Below are 14,798 nucleotides of genomic sequence, written 5' to 3' on the forward strand. Positions count from 1 at the left end.
TTCTTCTCCCATTAAATTCACAAAATGTTTAGGGGTATGCGTCCCCACAGAAAAAAAAGCACTGGTATTACTCCAAAACAAAGTGGTGTTATGAGCCATCAAACCTCGCAAATACGTTTTTTCCAGAAGGTTCCACAATTTTGGCCACTAGCACACTGGAGGGCTGTACTAATGTGAGATAATAGTGATAGTCTGTGTGCACACATACAAATAAAAATAAATAAATAAATAAACCCAACCAAATGGGCGGGATATAATTATTATTATTATTATTATTATTATTAATTAATTATTATTATTTGCCGTTTCTTCGGCTGCCGCTTGATCGCAGCCTCAATGGAATGAATTTCTCTGTTGGCTTCTGCGGGAAAGCCCAGCAAACATGTAAACCCAGCAGCCCTTTCTTAGGTTGCCGTCTTTATATGCTTACTGACCTAGGTGTTGAGCCCTGCTGAACTCAAGGCGGCTTACTCCCAAGTAGGAAAAACAGACTGGCCGGAGGCCCCGGTGCATCAAAAGTCAATGCTTGCTCAGCCCCTTGTTCGCTCGCCAGGCCCTGGTGCCACAGAATTTGGATGGCGCACGTGAGCCCTCCTCTCCTCCTCCTCCCCCGGCACGGAAGCTACGGCCCTGATGGGGCAACGGCACACGCGCCCACAGAGAAGGCTCTGAGCGCCCTCTCTGGCACACATGCCATAAGTTCGCCACCACTGCACAATATGAACCCTTCTTCGCAATCTGAAGCAGTTCCTAAGTTTGTTAAGAGGTTGTATCTGAAAGGTGCTCTGTGCTTCCACTCACACTAAGTGACTCTTCAAGTTATACTACCATGCTTCCTCAGATCCAGCCTCAGTACTTAAAAGAATTGGAATAAAAGCACTGAACATTTCATTATGTCTAAATGCTTCAGATACCATTTCCAAAAGCACTGAATTAAATATAACCTCTGCCATTTCATATTACAGCACTAACATATTTAATAAGAGTCCACTAAATTTAAGAGACTGTGCAAGCCAGAGGGCTAACCACTGGACCTGGGGGCAAGCAATTTTTAAAGGGTTTGTTACAAATATAAAGAGCACCCCATGAGTAAAACAGAGGAAGCAAATACATTAACTATCTTTTAACTAATCTTGGTTTTTAATGCTCTGAAGGATACATTTCTCACCTGTCTAAATGGGCCTCTGAACAATGACTTTTTTTATTAGATGGGAGGAGAAAAGGACTGATGGTCTTTGCTCTTAAACATCTTGGGAGCCGTAATATTTTTCATTCATTATTCTTACCATGCTGGAAGAACACATTACAGTAATACCATTGGTAAACTATTCTCTGCAAGACAGATACTCAGTGTGAAGACAATTCTGCATGACACACTGGTAAAGGACAGTCATCAGAAACAGATCTAGCATCAAATTAGAGCGAAGCAAGCCCAGAAACACATACACACATTGCATTTTATGTGCCCATTTTTTCTTGGCAAGAGATACAGAAGTCAATCTCTTATGCTAACCCGAAGGTGACTGGATGACAAAATATGATTTTGCATAGGGTTCTATCTAATCCACACCCCACTTCCAACATAATCTTCCAGGAAATCTGCAAGTATGGTATGAAGCAAACAAACTTCTACTGATGTTTATCCCCAATCCCTGGTATTTTGGCATACTTCCTTTGAACATGGTGGTTCAATTTAGCTATCGTGGTTAACATTCTCTACAAATCTACCATTTAGACTGGAGACTATCACAACATTTTATTGAATAAAATTCCATGAATTATGTGGGAATTTACCAAATATTACGGTTTACCACAAACCAAATATCTGCTCTTCTAATATTGCTGATAGGATTACCAAATACCAACATCAATCTATTCACAGCTAAGTGGCAACAGCATCCGCTATGGTTCAATTTTCTCTTCCCCACCTGCACTACCCAAAGATGTAGCCAATGCTAATGTGCAGCAAACGAAAATACTGTTTTGAGAGTCCTAGATAAACCTTTTATACCAAGGTGAAAGATACATGGTGACTTAAATTCAGGTACTCCTTAGGCTGCCCCACCTTTTTCCTTAGGTCTGCTTCTGTTCCTGTAGCAACCTGACACACAATTCAGATTAGGCTTTTCCCGACAAATATATAAGGTGACAGAAAAAAGTTTCACCTATTTATCATCTGTATGTCAGACTGCTGTTAAGCAGTCCATTTTTTCCTAACATGGACATAAAGCATCCTTCTATCACCTTGCATCCTCCAGGTGTTTTGGATTACAATTCCCAGCAGCTGAAGAAGGCCGACAAAATTGTGAGAATTGCCAACTATATTTCTGCTTCAAAAGGTGAAGGATTCAGGATCTGTGAAATGTGGCAGCCCTAGTTACTACTCATGGCTACCCACAGCATTTCATTTCATTATATTGAGTATTCTTTGCTTACTATAGAAGTGACAATTGGTTCCATTTTGTGACACTGAAAGCAAGCACAAAATTACCCGTCACTATTGGTATCAACCGTGGATTTCAAATATCCAGCTAAGTTTATTTGGGACAAATGTAACTATCTAAATTTCAGAAGACCGCACAACAACAAAACTTTCCACATCATTGCCCTCAAATCTCTAAGCCTATCAACGCAGCTTAAGCAAAAACTGTATCTTAAGCCAAAGTGTAAAAATTGCTTTCACATTCTTAAATGAACAGAGGGACAATGTATTAAGCAACATTTAGAAGTTGTGGTGGGAAGCAGTCAGAGTTAATAAATGATTATGCCAATATTTATATTAATAACTGACACAATTTAGCAAACACAAATCCTTGAAAAATCACACTGCAAGTCAGTTTTCTTATTTAAGCACCCAGAGGAACCAACTGAGGGGTGTTGCTGTTTTTAATGGTAAATTATTGCCCCAAACACAAAGTCCTGCTCTCCTTCAGTTTTTTGAATTGCCCTGGGTCTGTACGGCTAGGGCAGAACACTCTTTGACCATCATCCCAGGGGGATGAGCCGCCATATTGGACAGTGCTGTGCACTTTCTTGTGGAAGAAAACAATCTTAGGTGAGCCACCTATCTTGCTGAGCAGTGTGAAGAGTCCTTTTCAGCTGAAGAGATCAAAGGCCTTTGTCAGGCCTATGAAGGTGATGTACAAGGGGCGTCTCTGCTCTCGGCACTTCTCCTGCAGTTGATGCAGTGAAAAAATCATGTTGACCTCTGAGCACTAAAGGTACACTGTGACTTGGGAAAGACTTGTAAGCAATTGACTGTAATCTGTTGAGAACTATATGGGCAAAGGCTCAGCTCAATTTACTGGCCCACATACAGCTCATTAGTGTCACCAGACTCTGATCTGGCATCTTCACAGCATCACCTGATTTCAGGTGGAGAGAGACAGGTGGGAATAATCTGCATATTGTTGACATTGTTTCCCAAATGATGTTCCCCAGCAATTTCATATAGGTACTTAACAACACGGAGGTTAAGATGGATCCTTGCACAGCCTCAAAGCAAAATTGCAAGGGGCCTATCAAAAATGCCTCAGGATATCTTGATGATGCAGAGTGATTTTGAACAATAAATGGCCAATATTTACAGAACACGAAGTTCTATCATTAAGACATACTGGGAGTATTCATTTCATTCATACCAGCATTTATATGCCACTTTTCATCAACACAAAGGGCTATTAATTGTGGTTATATGCAACAAAGGCTATGTGGTGGATAGAAAAGTCCAAATACATTCATTAGAAACATCAATTCAGAATCTTTCAAGGGTTATCCCAACCTGCTCTCTGCATACCCCATTTACTTGTCTTAGGCTGGGCCAATTTTTAGGCTCCATACACATTCACAAAGCAATGATTCAATTCCTCTTTCAGGCTTCAGATGACACCCTCAAAACAAGGATTTTCTCCCTTATTGCCTGCTTTATATTCTTCTGCACCCTTATGTGTTTAAAGCAGAGATTAAATCAAAATTCTGATGCTCCTTAAACACAATTTCAAGCCACTGAGACTTGTTGCCAAAGATCTGCATGACTTCAGATAAGTGGAGATGGAGATTGCTAGCATCATCCAAAAGGCATTCATTCAGTACACATACCACCACTGTTTATTATCTATTGTGTCAACTTCCATCTTTTGACTAAGCTCTTCAGATGGCAATTCAGCACTGCACACCATGCAATTGTGCTACATGAATGCATAAAGATTTCCATTCTTTGGCTTGGTGCAACATTTTGTTAAACAAAAAAGGTATTACAGCAGATTTCTCTCTTCTCTGATGATTAACCCTATGATTGTACTTACTTGACAAATCAGCACAAAAACCTGACATTCTCTAGGTCATTCAAAACAGTAGGTGCTTCCTATAAAGGACATAGTAACTCACTGGAAGTGCTTGCGTGTGACGCTAAACCGTTCTTTAGTGCTATGCGCACAAGCTGCAATGAGCCTAAACAAAGCCTCAGGCTCATGCGTTCCCCTATCTTGTACAACCAGGAGAAGGATTTTGCCAGCATTTTCTTTCACTTCCCCCTCATCCTAGCTTGTCCTTGTGTACGAAATAGAAATTGTAGTTTACGGAAAGTGCTGCTTAGTTTAACAAGTCACCTTCTTAACTCGCCATCTTAAAGCTAGCTTATTTTGAACTAACCAGTATATGTGATAAACTGCAATATTTTGCTTATATGCAACAAGCAGAGATTAGAGGAATGTGGGGATGGGGCCTTGCAAAGCTCTCCCTGTAAAATGGGTAAGGAGGAAATGGAGCCCAATGCTTTACTTGGCTTTGTTCCACCTCATGCATGTAGCACGGAACCTTGGCCTGATTCTGATCCACAGAACCACCTTTATGGCCTACCAACCTTCAACCAAAATCAGGGGTAGGAAAGCCTTGTCATTGGAAGGTGGTTTTGGAGACCTGAGAAATAGGAAAGAGCACGAAGACTTCCTTACAAAGGTACTATGCCAGAGGGAGAAAAGGCACTAAGACTATCCTGATTTTCCTGCCCTTTGTTTATCTCAACCCACACTCCTAGCCTATTGTGGGGTTGAAAAATGTTGTGTATGCAGACACAAACTATCCATGTTTGTCATGCCCATGCCATAAGTGAGCAGCTTTCACTATGGCCCTTAGGCTGAAAAAGATATTAATGCCAAGCCTACACTAAGCAATGGTTTAGTGCTGGGGTGGGGAGCCTTAGGCCCAGGGGTCTAGTTTAAGCTCACCTTAATACAAGCTCACCTCACTGGCACTGCTTCACTTCCTCAAGTGCTTTTGCCTGTCCGGAATATCTCTTTGAAATATGACCATCCCTTTTGCTTGCCTGGACAGAAAGAGAGATCTGCATGTGGGAAAACCTCTGGGTTTTGCAAGGCTGGAATGTGGCCCGTAATTCAAAGGTAAGAATGACAGCTGCTGCTCCATTGACTGTTTTGCCTCTCGCCCACCCATTTCTGTCTCTATTCCCACCCACTGCCAGCATGCGAGAAGGTTCCTATGAGGAAACTCACCCCATCCAGAGTTTAGTGTTCCATGCAAACTAGGGCAATGCCTAAATCCGGTCCTTAATGTAGTATCAAGTCAATGGTTAGCCACTCTAACTGTCCAATATTATTTTTCCTCTTTGAAATTAGAACGATTCCAATTTGGCTGCATTTTATGGCCAAATGCATGGGTTTCTTTAAGGTTGCCCTGCTGGCTAATCAGCAGCGGCTTCAGGACAAGGTGTTCAGGAGGAGAAACAGGTGGTGTGTCTACTTCCCTCTCCCCAGTAGTTGTTTCTCGATTCAGAGTAGTACTACAGCCAGCAAGTTTCAAATGTAAGTCTCCGGGGGGGGGGGGGGAGAGAGAAATGGGTTTGGAGGGTGGCATGTTTGGATAATAAAAAACAGCCCTAGGGAAAAGATTACTCACCATCTCTCAAAATTTTTGATTTGATTTTTTAGGTTCCTAAAGAGATGTTACTACTCACATCTGTGTGTAATGTCTACTTTGGCCCTTAAGCAACAGGTTTTTTTCAAGTGCAAACACGCCAACATGTCAATTATCAAGTACTATATATAAGTATCTAGCAGCACAATACAAACAGTAATACTGAAACCCCAGAGATCTTGGCACCTTGGTTGAAAAATAAATGTATTACGGATACTGGCATTTCAGTGTAAAAGAAACTGTTCACAGTCCTATAATATGCACACCACAGAAGTCAAAATCTTAGGTGTTCATCTTTCACTTAGATGTAAATAAGTTATCAACAAACTAAACGCAGTTTGCATAATTTTATCTTGGGTTGCCATGGAGATGTTCTAATGTGGTGGTGATAGTTAATCACTGTGCATTCTCTCTATCCTAAATGGTTGTGTCAAATTCTGATTTTGTACTTTTGTTAAATTGTAGAGATGTTTTTGATCATATGGAAACTGCCTAGTAAGAACAGGTGAGAATTACAAAATTATTCAATTATTTAGTATTGCAGCATGCAATAAAAACAAAAATCCCAGAGACACCTGCTTTATGAAATGTTAAGAAATGCATAGAAGTCTTAATTTGCTTTTGTCTTGGAACTGACATGTTTTATTCCAAGTAAGCTATGAATAAAATGTCATTTCACAGCACTCCTTGAATTCTAAAAATGAGAACTAGCTGGTTTATACATACATTGTAAATTGATTGTCAGGGTCGTAAGAGGTGCAGAAGTATTTTAACTCTAAGGCAGCATGAGGCAGAAGTTCTGGACTAGAGTTAAGACGAAGTTTTTGAAATGAGTGAACTCCTTCCTGTCCATAAAGGCTCCCAACCTTTTTGGGTCATGGACACAACTGCAAACCAGGGAAACTATCAGAATGCTTCTTTCGTGTTTAATTTCAGTGAGGGCAGGGAGACTCTGTGCACAGAAGCATATGCCTCTGTGGGCACCACCATGGTGACATCTGTGTCACAGTGCTATGTCTGTGTAAAGGTAGATCAGATATACTTGTTGCAATAATTATGCAAGCCTACCTTGCAACAGGAGTTGGCAAGTAGCCTATGTAACTCAGAGTCAGATTTGTTTTAAAACATATAGGACAGGATACAAAAAATTCTAAGCAAGGGTTCAAGTGCTCTGGTGCATGTACAAGAAAGTTTCTGTTCTCCACTTTTGATTAATGTTCCTTGTGGTATGCCAGAGACTGTTTCTACAAGTGCTTCAAGGTGGTCTTTTGCAAAGCAAAGGGGCTGTATGTGCAGAAGCCCAGAACAGAACTCTTTACATCCTGCCTACTTTAGCAATTGATTAACTGCATTTCTATTCCACATCTGAGTAAGTTCTCAGGGAAGCAACTATCAGAAAACAAAGTGTGAAATGCAATGAAAAGACAAATCAAGTCTAAAATCACAGAGGGATATGCCAGCAAGAAACTAAACAATTTGTATTTTTTTTAATGGTGCTTATTATTGTACAGCACCCTGCTATTTGATAATTTGACAATGCAGAAATACTTAAATAAATAAATAAATAAATAAGGCCCGAGGGAATAGAGAGGTATTTGCTAAGTGCAAGAAGGGCATCAAGTAAGACACCAGGTGAGCCTCTCTGAGTTGAGCAGTCTACAGTCAGGGCACACCTTTTGAAGAGGCCTTTTTCCCAGAATCCACCTGCATAATCTTATCTCTCTGGTGTACTTAAAGGCCTCAGAAGTAGAGTTCAAAGTCAAAATAGGTATAAGGTACACTAGTCAACACTACAGTAGGCTCATAAATGGATCAGGAGCGGTATGTATTTTAATGGGATGAATAGAGTGAAAGATCATGATTGGTGGAGTGTGTGTGTGTGTGTGTGTGTGTGAGAGAGAGAGAGAGAGAGAGAGAGAGAGAGAGAGAGAGAGAGAAAATGTACACATAGTACCGCTGCGGCGGGAAGGTAAACAGCATTTCCATGTGCTCTGGTTTCCGTCACGGTGATCCGTTGCACCATAAGTGGTTTAGTCATGCTGGCCACATGACCCTGAAAGCTGTCTGCGGACAAACTCCGGCTCCCTCGGCCTGAAAGCGAGATGAGCGCCACAACCCCATAGTCGCCTTTGACTTAACCGTCAAGGGGTCCTTTATCTTTTACCTTTTACACATAATAGTGTTTAGCTTTTGGTGTTCCTTTGTTGTTAATACTGTTTAACAGATTATGAATGTTTTATTCATGATTTCCCTCTGTCATTTTTACAGCAACAGTTCCCAAAATCAATGATTTTTCATAGAACCCTAGGAGGAGGAGGAAGTTCAACTTAAATATCACAAGTTCATCTCTACAGTCATGTTTCAATTTCCCACCCCATAATGAAACATTTAGTACCAGCAACGCAACTGCCTTGCAGCCGTTAAGTGGTGAAATTCACTGCTCATCTGCTCCCTCACACACAAACAGCATGCAAGCATAGGTTGGTTAACAGCTCTGATTTATAGATCTTCTGTGCTGCATGACTGCAATAAGCTGTGTATGGGAAATGCATATTCTATTCCAGTATATTTACGATGTGAATGAACTTAGACAAGAACAACTTTTGAATAGGAGAAGAGAAAGCAGCAAGTTGTCAGAACAAGTGCATCTATGTTGAACCACAGAATGCTTTGCAAAAGTACGGCTTGGTGGAATAAAAAAACACACCAGTCCACTGAAGGGAAGAAAAATGAACAGTTGTAAACTTAAAGCGGATTAGCTTAAGCAAATGAGCTTCAAACAGAAACTCTTGTCAGTGATAACTAAACAGCACAGCATGGTTATAGACATCTAAAGATCAAGAAACCTCAAGCCAACACAGTATGCCATCTTGAGAAAATCACCAAGTATTTAAACGCACACATTCTCTTTAAAGAGCTCTAACCAACTCTGGTTTTAATAGCATGACACCAATGAAAACAGGTTTTCACCATTGGGAACACAAGAGGGAAAAGCAAGCTAATGGCAATGCCAACTCTCATCTAAGCTTCTTGATTTTCAATGACAATAGCTTGACGTGATGTCTGAATTGGGAAGATTAAGGTTCACAGTATGCTTCAAAAATAGAACCAGAAGCCATGGTTTGTGGTAACCACTGTCTGGGCAATTCTGATGTCAGGATAAAGTGTGGTTGACAGAAACCAGGAAGTGTAGGATGGAAGGGGAGAGTAAATAAGTGACCATGTAAGCCCAGATTACGGACAACCCATAGTTTGGTTGTAATATTGGGACTGTGTGTCAATGGTTCCTTCCCTGCACCTGCAAAAAGACTGCCCTTCATTCCACCGCCACACAATGAATTTCCACCTCCCTCTCCTTTCCTGGTACCACTGGTGCCAAGCACACAACTCTTTGCCACCACTTCTCAGCACTCAGTAGTTTGCAGGGTGTAAGTTGCTGCCGCTGCCGCCGGCGCCACCACCTACGACTGCATTCCTCCATCCTCCACTTCCAGATAGGCCAGTTGGAGCACTGGCTGGTGTTTGAAAGGAAGATAGCAGCAAAATGGAGTAAAGGGGAAGGAAGGAAGGAAGGAAGGAAGGAAGGAAGGAAGGAAGGAAGGAAGGAAGGAAGGAAGGAAGGAAGGAAGGAAGGATAGCAGACAGAAACAAGTAGGCAGAAGGAGGGAGATGGTGGCAGTTCTACAAGAATTAGCAGAATCCCAGCAGACAAGAGTCTCAGCCTCAGTGACAAAGCATTAAGGTAAACAGTTAAGCAAACAAGCAAGGTAAGCACCTGCCACCTGCACAGGTTTAGCAACAGGGCCAGTAGGCAAGGGCAGATAATCTTCCCACTTTATTTTACAAATCCCAACTTCACAACTGTAGAAGACCGTGAACAAAAAGCATGCAGGTCAACAGGGTTGTGGGGGCTATTCAGTGTTATTGTGCAGTGTCATATGTACAACTATTTGCCTGCTGCACAAAATATTGCTGCAAAATGCTTTCACACTCCTGGTATGAAAGATTTCCCATATTCACTGAGACAGAAAAAACAAGTCTAAAGCACGTGAACAAGATTACTGTTCTCCTTGCTTATATACACTGGTCTCAAATTTCCCTCCCTAGCAGGTGTTTTCCTATCGGAGGAGTAGGGGAAGGTTTTGCAGACAAAAAGTGTTGTCAGACGCAATTTTAAAGGCCTCAGTAATTATTGAGCAATTCAATTTCAGTAGCTCTCTCAAAATTATTTCTGCTGTAGACTTCTCCCTTCCCCAAGGTCCAACTGAAACAATTAAAAGATGCACCCTAGCAGCATAACAACGTGAAAGCAATTAGCCTCATTTGTTTCATAATCATACAACTTGTTAACCTGGTTTAGTAACATTTGGAAGTTTGGCTTCGCAATTGACAGCCAGCAGAAAAGAATTCACATATTCTCAAAATGGTGCCATATGCAGCTACTCCGTCATATGCATGCAGGTAGTTAACTGGTGGGGTGGTAGTGAAAATGAATGCTGGGGTTTTGGAGCAATTGGCAGCCATCACTGCTAGAAGACAAGCTGGCATTTTAGTGTGTTCCCTCCTGGAAATCTGCTCTCTTTCACTTCCTACTACCTCCTCACCCATCCTAGTATACTAGCAGTGATGTGGGGCAGAACATTTTCCATGATAAAGAATGTTTTCTTAAAAATGAGTTAGTAGCATCATAATGAATAAATGCAATTTCACTGGGCATGTTCAAAGTTGTAAGTTGTCCCCACCCCCGTAATTATAGGTCCTTTCTCGTGTTCCATCTAGTCATGGAGGGGAGTGGGATTGTGGCTACTTATTTGGTCCCTTCTCACCAACATGCAGAAGCCCTGCCCGCACAACCTCTGCTCGCTGAGCAAAAAGTGAGAACAGGCTATGGGGTGTTGGATCTGTGCTGATGGCTGGCCAGGGCTCCTAATCACACATGCAGCTGTATGCACTAGAGCCTGTTTCTTAATTCTACAGAAGTCAGGCAGCCAGCCATCTGCAACCAACCATGCCCTGGGCACTCCGGACTCTCATACCGCCAACAAAAATAAGGTACCTATTTATGGGACTCTGACACAAAACTTTGTTCATATACCATTACAATGCAATATAATGAAATTTCACCAACCCCCATCCATTCCTTCCTTCCTTCCCTCTCTTTCCACGTCTCTCCCCACCCCTACAACTCCACATTACTTATAACAGGAATGTCTTGCCCAATACAGAACTCTTTTGAGTTTTATAAATTTAGCATAACAGGGAAGATGTCCAATTATGCTCACCGTGACAAGTATGTAACTTCACTGTAGTGAGCAGCCTGCCTTTATCCCAACTTTGAAGCTGTAGAAAGTGGCAGATATCTTTCTATAGAGATCCCTACTACCTGGGCCACTAAGCAGAAAGTTAAGGGACATCTGACAGCTATGTTGCCAGACAACCTTGGTCATTCAGGAACAGACTGCCTTTCATTGCCCCCAATGTTTTTTGTGCTTGAGTTCAGGAAATGTAGAGAAGGGATTACCGTCTTTTTCTGTGTACAAGTTGAGGTTGTTATATTACAAAGAACTGTAAAAAATTTGGGGCCATCTTATACACGGATAGTGCAGAGGGGGGATGTGCGATTGGGGGCAGCTGCGAGCAGGAGATTTTAAGAGGTGATTTGGCTGTGGTTTTTGGGCTGCAGCAATGCGTGCTGGCGATTGGCTGCTGCTGTGGGAAGTGGCCGTCTGTTTGGCGGTTGCTGGTGGCTAGCGGGCAGGCGATCGATGGCTTCGTGAGTTGTGCAACTCTGGGCAATCCCCCCTAAAAAAGCTCAACAACTCTGGGCAATCTCCCCCATTTCTTTAGTTTTGAGTTCCCCCAAATAGTGGTTGTCTTCTACACGGGTGCGTGTTATACACAGGAAAATATGGTATCTATCCAGTTTTTTTCATGGCCAGCAAGGAAAGCCAAAAATTGTAGACACCTGTTTCAGTGCCTTCAATTCTTAGTGTGCTTTAATTTTCCTCCTTATCAGACCTTCTCATTCAAATCCCTTCAGCTGCTGGAAAAATGCTGGTGCTATATAGCATGTATGGTTATCAGAGTACACGGTACTTCTAAAGTAGTTTACTATTAGTCAAAATAAACATGCTGAATAAGATCCTAATTTAGAGCATGGAACCATTTTCTGGAAACTCCACAACATGGCCCAATAGGTAAAAGGGCAGTGGGGTGATTATTTGAGGTAGGAGATGATGAGCCAGAACTCCAAACAGCTGAAGAAAGAAGAAGCTACTCACAGCTTTTCCTCCTTTGGATCAGTGTCTAAAATTGCAGTACCTCTCAACTTCCTTATTCTCACCTGCTATGCAAAGCCTTCTTGCCTATCTGGTTAGGGCACCTCCTTCACTATCCAGGAAAGCATGCCAGATTAACCCCTCCCTGACATTGGTGTGAGGCCTTAATCTCCAACAGCCCATCTTGGAGAAATAAAATGAATCTGGAGCCAGGCAAAAGGGAGGGGAGGAAAAGGAGCACTCCTATTCAAATAATTTTGTTCCAATCAATAGGTTATAGATAGCTATGTGTGAGCTCCTCATTCTCTGTACACCAATGCAATAACAGGCTGGTGGAAGAAACATTAATTCATAAATATTGTTCATCTTCTTTATAATCTTGGCTACATCCATCCCTATGACACCCCTAAATTAGATCACTCTCTCTGCTTTAATCAAATGTACTCTTTGACCTCTAAATCATGCTAATTTTACAGAAACAGTGATGATCAAGAAAGATGTGGTATAATATAACTGATAGATTAAAGAAAAACTATGAAGACAAGAATAATCTAAGCTGCTTAATCAATAATCAATTTTGTTGAGCAAATTTGAGGGTTAAGAGGGTGGTGCAAAGATAATACAGTAATAAGAAAACACCACTGGCAATGGGAACAATTTAGATGTATACATGCCAGTTAGGTGGAGGATTTCTACCTATTCAGGCAAGAAAGTAATTAACAGTTCCTAGAAAATCATTTTATGCTACAGTTCTTGAGTTAGAAAGAATAGGCAATAACAATTTAAACTTCTATTGAACTTAAGTCAAAAGTCATTGGGAGGCTCCTCGACAAGTTCTGAAAAACCGTGTTACTTCCCCCCACCCAAATCTTAAGACTCTAGTCCCAACACAATCAGGAAAAAGTGTTACAACAGTAACGCATAGCGCTACAGCGGTTCTAGAAATAGAAAAATTAGGTTTCGCATGTGTTTATGACACACTGCCTCCAAATTTAGTACTTTCCTGTTCTGGTTAAAAATGTAAAACTAGTTAACAATCTACTTTGATTTGTGTAGCTTCTCAACTCCATCACCAGAGTGAGAAACTTATTTAGTGCCACACACACAGATGCCTCCAGGAACTGCAATCCCAGACAGACTTCTATTTATACTTGAAAATATAATTACAGTGTCTCCTGTGCCATGCCTCCCAATCCCTGTTCTCAGTCACTTTTATAAATCCTATAAAAAGGATGTAGCAAAGGCCTTATTTTCCTACTCCCTCTCTTTCTAGTTGTAGTAACCTGTTTCCTGAATCTATTAAGTCTTCAAATATTCAGCACTCCATTTTAATTACTGCTCATTTGGACAGATCCTCCCTCCATAACAGCTGCCCACCTTTTCCTGTACTGGTCCCTATTTGCAGCTTGAAGTCATTTGGATTAATCATTCTCTTCTCTCCTCAGAATGAGATATTGGGGCAGAACATTGGTATTCTGCGAGACATGAGATATTTGTGGGCTGCTTAAATGTTTTCTTGCTAAGGAGAAAATCTAGAACCAACTATTTTGTCCTTTAATTAAGGATTTTTGGGAAGCAGTACAGTAATAGCAAAGCGTCTTCCAAGAGATTACCAGCACATCAGTCCAATTAAGATTTTACCAACTCAAGGCAGCTCACACTACAATCCCAAGCTTCAAGGATACCATCTTAACTGGCTTACGTTCCCAATACTGATGTATCTTGGGCACCTACCACACCATCATTGGCGATCATTTTAGCTGATAGTCCCAGAGACAGCAACATATCCTCACTGTTGGCAGAACTATTGACAGAGTGGCCAAGATGGGCAGCAGGTGGTGAGGATCAAGCTTAGCCCAATTTCTTTGCTGGCAAAATAACTGAAAATGAGTTGCCAAAATAAACTATTCCTCTCCCTGCCACCACCTACTCTGCTATGGCAGACTATAGACTCTAACTGCACCTAACTGCAGTGCACTAACACTAGTATACAAACCGCCCTGCACTAAGGAAGCCCTTTATTTACATAGAATCATAGAGTTGGAAGAGACCACAAGGGCCATCGAGTCCAACCCCCTGCCAAGCAGGAAACACCATCAGAGCACTCCTGACATATAGTTGCCAAGCCTCTGCTTAAAGACCTCCAAAGAAGGAGACTCCACCACACTCCTTGGCAGCAAATTCCACTGTCGAAGAGCTCTTACTGTCAGGAAGTTCTTCCTAATGTTTAGGTGGAATCTTCTTTCTTGTAGTTTGGATCCATTGCTCCGTGTCCGCTTCTCTGGAGCAGCAGAAAACAACATAACAGAGCACACATCACTTGGGTCTCACATAGTTTCCACAATGGGAACTTTGGTGAGAAGATCCATGGTGCAAGGGCAAACTGCACAAAGAGAGGGCACCCTACATGAACAGCCTAGCACAAATACAGGAAGAGCTCATTGCCACCATTGGCCTTCTCAGAACTCTAACTCTGCCTCAGGATTCAAAACAGAGATTATACTCCGCTGCTTCAAAAGGGTTCACAAGGAGGAAAGGTGCCATGCCTCAAAGTATAACTGCTACACACGTCCCCCACATTTTGCTCCT

General features: G+C 41.7%; 1 protein-coding gene and 1 long non-coding RNA gene across 2 annotated transcripts in view; one reads left to right on the top strand and one right to left on the bottom strand.

Annotated features, from left to right (window-relative positions):
* Positions 1-14,798, bottom strand: part of WDR20 (WD repeat domain 20) — a 50,624-nt gene that overhangs the window by 21,110 nt on the left and 14,716 nt on the right. The window lies entirely within an intron of this gene.
* LOC309368195 lies at positions 742-9,368 on the top strand. Its single transcript, XR_014167594.1, has 3 exons — positions 742-2,339; positions 6,397-6,436; positions 8,200-9,368. It is a non-coding gene; the product is annotated as an uncharacterized lncRNA (long non-coding RNA).

Source organism: Podarcis melisellensis (assembly GCF_964234715.1).
Source record: "Podarcis melisellensis genome assembly, chromosome: 1".
Taxonomy (NCBI): Eukaryota; Metazoa; Chordata; class Lepidosauria; order Squamata; family Lacertidae; genus Podarcis; species Podarcis melisellensis.